The following is a 6,331-nucleotide window of genomic DNA, read 5'->3' as shown; positions in this document are numbered from 1 at the left end:
GAAAAAAACCCCAAAACACACTAATAATTTGTTACGTTTCCATGATAGGTCAAAATAATTATTTTAGCTACTTCTGTAAAGAAGATGAACATTTTAAAAACACAGGTATTCATACACATAAAAAGCTGACAGTCTTTAGGATGCTTAAAATTGGACTCAATGTCTAACTAAATGCTGTAAAGACACTGTAATCATGGAATTATTTTGCTTTTTTTCCCATGTATTTACTACTTCCACACTTTCAAATTACCTATTTGAGTCACTGAATCYTCTGTGAACAGAAAAATGGACTCAAATATACAGAAGGGAACTTCGGCTTAAAGAGCAGAAAAAAATCTGCTGTTCGTTTTCCACGCACCTGCCTGTGGTCACAACAACCAAGGGCTTGTCCAGGACTTTAATTTAGAAGCAGRTCCCTAGCAATTGTGTAAATCTTAAACAAAACAACGGACATCTTTGCAACCCATAATGATCTAGAACCAGGCAGTGTGAAAAATTGCTTTTAGGCAATGACTGGAACAACAACTCAAATGCTGACAGCTGGGGCAAAGGGCACCAGCAAACTGCTGGCCAGATGGCAGGCACTGGGTTGGATCAATTAGTCCAGGCTGGAAGAGTTATTTTTATATTTATGTAATACTCTGCTAACCCCAGGATTCTTTGTAGTCTTTCATGTTGTCAGAATGAAGATGTTTAGGCAGGTGGTTTACAGATTTTTGCCACTATTTCATTCTCAGATGCCTCCTACTATGAAGGAAAATAGACTGAGAATGGCAGGTACTTAGAGTGAAAAAAGGCTAAAATATTCCCATCAAAATAAAAACAGATTTTCAAAGGGACTGAAACTCCTATCAATTCCAGCAATACTAATTAGTGTGCTGGTGCCTTAGGATTAATTATTCCCTGGGTTCTATTTGCCACCATCTCAAGGGACAACCCTCAATGGCTGTTATTGCTCTTCAACAGGRCACCTCAAGAGACAGCTACATCCATCTTCTGTAATAAAGCAGATTTTTAAAACTGCCCTTATTTCACAATTCATTGAAATTATCTTAAAAATCAGTTATGTTCAGCACCTATTAATCATCTAGAAACACTGAAAATGAAATTTTTTTTGTGTGTGTGTACTTTCAGGACAAAAAAAAAAAAGTGAAAGAGAGAACATATTAAACTACATTCAGATTACAAACAAGTTAAACCTAGAAAATGCTATTTTACTGGAGTCCTGATAAGCTGTCTCTACATTGGGAATTTACAGCAATTCCGTCTGGGTGATTCCATGGGAACCTGACCCATCCAGTCAGCAGAGAGGATTGTTAGACATGTGGAGTACAAATGCCACATGTGCCAGGCACCATTGTCACATGCACGGTGAGAGCCTTTGAGGTCCCACTGCTTGCAGGGTGCAACATCTTCCCCAACTCAGTGAAACAGAAAGGKATCATCCAGCCTCTCTCAGGACACCTAAACACCACTGGCTGCCTAACTTTCTCAGGTTTAGCAGTTTTGTCTTAGTGAATAGATCAAGTCTGGAGAATTTCTACCTCCTTRCCTATTGGTTTCAAAAACAGTGATRTTTCCTCTCTTAGTACCTCACCAATCTTCTCGTTTGCCTTTCCTTGTTTCCCAGCATCCATATTTGCTGTGGTTACAAATCCATCTGGTTTGTTGCCGTTCCACTGGCTGCTGTGTTTGTTGCTGTTGTTTTCTCCCCATAAGATCCCTATGAGGATATTTTATTTTCCAGGCAGCACCATGATTGCAAATTCACATGAAAATTCAGAAATCACCACTGTAAAGAACAAAGGGTGATCAGACAACAAATTTTCACAGTTTTAGTACCAAAAGTAACCGAAATTCAAGGTATGAACCATGCTGAAATCCCTCATCCCTGGTGTTACTGAATTACATGAATAATGTCTATGTATCAGTCTGGAGTCCTGCTGATGCATTTAGCTACGCATTTATCTTCAAAATTTTCAAAGACATGTATCTCATTTTTCCTGGCAATSAATTAATAGCCTGATTTTCCAGTCCTGCTGGGCAGACAACATTTTTAATTGTCTTTAATTTTCTGTAAATTCAAGCTCAGTTCATTTAGGATCCTCTTCTTTCTCTGGAACTAGAACACATGAAATGGCACCTATTGTATCAAGGTATCTCTTGGATCAAACATCTATATTTATACATGCAAACATCCAGCAGGCTAATTAAGCACTTGACTAATTTAAGGGGCATGTGACTAAGTCATTCTGATGGTTGACCCATTTAAAGCTTMAGAGCCTCTGATTGTAACAACAGAACAAAATATGGCTGTGTCTAGCTTTAAATCTTTTTGTATGCAGAATGAAGCTTTAATGGGCAAAATCAGATTCCAAAATTGAGGTTTTATTAACTGCCATTGGGTAGATGCTTCAGACAATGCTGCTAGTAATACAGAGAACAAATATAGAAAAACATTCATATGGTGCTCTAACTTGAAAGGAAATAAAATCTGCATCAGTGAAAGAAAATTGTGTGTCTGTGATGTTAAATAATTTTAATGATGTTGTTTTGAGGAGTAAAAACACAGAACTGAGGAATCCAGGATGCTCAACATGTTACTACCCCACTACCTGAAAAGTGCTGCATTTCTAACTCTATTATTGTTCTTTCACTGATCTCAAGGAGTAGATTGCAGCTCTTTTCAGCACTTAATATGAAACACAACTTCTTGATAATKATGATCACAAGTACTGTTTATGAAAAGCAATGCATTATTAGAAACAATTAATACAGATTAATTAAATTTTATTTTTGGTAAAAAAGGACTATGTCTAGAACCACTGGCATTTACTAACTCCATACAAACCACAAAGGTTGAAGACAACTGCTCCAAAATCACTGAAGTCATTCTCGTCTTGGAGAATGAGAGAATGAGAGAAGCAAAGAAAAACATGTTTGAAACATATAATTTAATAATATTATAACACACTTTTCAATATTTGAGGCCAATCCCTTTTTCTAGTAGTTTAAATTGAGACCTTGCCCTATAACTGCACCAGAGGAGGGTGAAAAATGACAAACACGAAGTAAGGTCTCCTATCTGCCTTTTCCTGATCTTTTCCTACATGTTTTTTTCACGTTTTCTACACATCTCAGCATCTGGCTCTATCAAATTACAGCCTAATGTGCTATTTCCCACAAAATCCAGATTTTATTCCCTCCCTGCTTACCTTTTCCAYTAGTGTTGTCCATTCAATGATCCCTGAAAGTCCACCTCTTCTAAAGATGCTGCATTTCAGTGTTTTCACTGTTTTCCATTGGGTCCGGTGACTGACAGCACAAAATTAAAAAGGCTATGTATAATGCAAGTTACTRAATGATAAACTTATCATCAAACTGCAAAATGTTTTCAGACCTATCTTAGAGAGAGATCCCCAGTTTATCATTACCTATCTCTTATTCCATTCTTCTCCTCACCACAGGCCGTGTCCAACACCTCAGCACGTGTCACCCAGAGGCTGGCTGACCTTTCACAGCATCAGCTTCCTGTCTCTGTAATTGCCAGCTTGAAATATAAAACTGTCCTGGGTGTGTGTTGGCAATCAGCCAACAGATAGAATGTTCTGTTTATTATATTGAAATGGACATTAACCTGTTCTTTCTATTAATAAATCTGGTTTTTTAATATAACAGTAACCTATTTCTTTTGACTGTAGTTGCCATACCTACCTGTCAGTCCTCTGTCATGTTATTGTGTTTTGCTCTTTCCATGTTTTTTCTGTGCCTTTATGTTTACAGCAGGCATGACAACAAAAGGATGAGTGCAAAAGGTTCCTGAGGTACTGTAATTACACAAATATTGGATATTTATAAAGGCCAATTACTATTTCAGGTGTTAAGAATAGATTCATTATATTATCTCACCATTGAAGTACATACAGTAGCTGAATTGGTTTTGTGACTGAAAATATACTCAGTGATATCAATTATATCTTTATTATGTRAGTCTAAACCAGAGCTTTTTATGTTTTTCTTTCTGACCTTGTGTGTTAGAAAATGTATCCAAGCCTCATAATTTGGACAGYCTGGAAGATACAATTTTGAACAGGTTAAATAGAAGGGTCAACAAGAATCMCAAYCYTGTGATGTGTTCTCATCAATAAGCATTTTAAATAAGAAYGGAGCATGCTCTCTCTTGTGCTTCTCTTTTCTGACCTTTAAAAATAAAAGTAATTTTGTCCCCCATGCTCTATAGTGGAGTTAAATGCTCTGGCTCTGCAGTAAAGGCACTCAGAGTGTACAGATGTTGTAGGGAGCATGGGAACACTCAAAACTCTGATTTAATCATCAGCAGAGGTTGGGATCAAGGCAGCCAGAGATGGCTGATAAATGTAGGATGAAAGCTTGGGGTGCTTATGGAACTTAATTGGCAAAGCAACAGGAACACTTGACCTTCTGGTTAACTAATTCTAGATCCTTCCCTTGGGTGTAAATCACTGAACTACTTGTAAACTTTATTTACAGCACAATTGTGCATGTGAGTGACATTGACCTGGTATTTGGTGTTTAAACACACTTCAAATACAGAAACCAAAACACAAATGCTAAGCAYCATGTCTTTTAATCTCCCCAAATCTTAATTAAGGGCAAAGTGTGGYTTGGATAATGCCTCAGAAAGTCATGTGGCAGCAGAGAACCAGTCTCCCAGGTAAATAAAGATGATTAATTTGGAATTGTTTGAAGTTTGTTTACTTAATGCACATATACAACAGGAGGCTCATGCAGGCAAATAAGGCGCCGCAGGAAACAAATATCAAGATAGGAGAGGGGAAAAGGAAATAAATTAAGATACCCACAACTTGTGGAATTCAAACCAGCATTTGCTGCTTTTTTTTCTGAAAAGACAAAAAATTAGAGCAAGATAAGAGACAAAAGTATTTGTGTCACACTGAGCTTTGCGTGTGACCTTTCTTATGAAACACAGTCACTTGGTTTTAGTTAAGCTAAAGTACAAACACTGTTTGCAACACGTGCCACTGGTGTTGCCACCTGCTCTGCCCTGGGTTTTGTTTTGGGSTTTGCATTTTTCTTAGCCAATATTTAATCTCTTCTTGTTTGTTTGTTTGTTTATTTATGCAGACACACGCGTAGGTATATGCACATACATAATTTCCTCCAGCATATAACRAGAAGGGTTGATAGCAAAGGAAAGTGCAAGTCACTCTTATTTTGAAAGAGATTTGTGACCAGCAAGTTTATCTACACATGTTGTCCAGCTTAAAGCTTAAAATGTTAAACTTTAAAGGAAAAGCAAATATTAACTGTTCGTGAAAATGTCCACATTTTCCCCAATTTGCTGGTTAAGCAAACTGAAATATCAATTACTGATTTAAAAATCTGTGTGTGGACACTCCTAATATTAAATCTAGGTGTGGTAGGTGTAATCTGATGATGTATATTTCATACAAAAATATGAGAAACACAGTAATCTKTCTTGCCCTTCTTTATGATGTTGGTTATCATGTTGAAGGAGAAAAGATTACAGAACTTCAAGGCATGAAAGAAATGTCCCAATAAATGGTGAAGGAGAAAAAAAAGAGTTTGCTGTTTCATATTTCTGAGGAAAAGGAATAGAAATAGGGGTATTCCCTTTGCCATACAGACCTGAATTTGGGAGGTTTAACCTTCTAATCCGTAATAACATATACCAGACAAAGCAATTATCAACTCAAAATAATAGGTGAGACTATTCTTTGTATCTATTAAGAGAAAGAATGTATATATAATATTGCAGATAAGCAGTTTAACATGGGTTACTCATTTTGCTTAAAGGTTTTACCTCAGAAATAGAAAAAACAACCAGCTATTTTAYCACTTTTATCACCCACAGTATATGCATTGGGCACCAAGCCAGGGGACCTCCTGCGGTATTATGAAAACTGCAGCTGTCATATTAACTCATAGTTTGTAAGCATAACCACAAAACTCCGAAGTGAGTAGTTTTTTTAAGGTTAAAAATTCCAGTCTCTAAAGAAATGCTCTTTACTATTGGGCACATATAAATTATGATCAATGAATCACCTGTACCCCATTTAAGGCACCAATACAAGAATGAGCGTGTATATAGTTATGCACTAATATAATTTATATAATTTTATATTGGCCACTTTGATTTTGCAACTTTTTCCCCGCTGAAATAAACCCTGCCTCAGAAACCTCCCTAAGTACGTGCGGTTTTCAGTGCCCTGAGCCGGTAACTTATGTCACTGACSAACGCCTCCACCATAAGCAGGTTTAGAGAGCTCCGGCATCTCGACAATAAAATTACAGCCGAAAAATCCGAAAT

This window comes from Malurus melanocephalus, unplaced genomic scaffold (genome assembly GCF_030028575.1).
Source record: "Malurus melanocephalus ecotype Western Australia unplaced genomic scaffold, MMel_1.1 scaffold_310, whole genome shotgun sequence".
In the NCBI taxonomy this organism is placed as follows: domain Eukaryota; kingdom Metazoa; phylum Chordata; class Aves; order Passeriformes; family Maluridae; genus Malurus; species Malurus melanocephalus.
Note: the sequence above shows the minus strand (reverse complement) of the source record.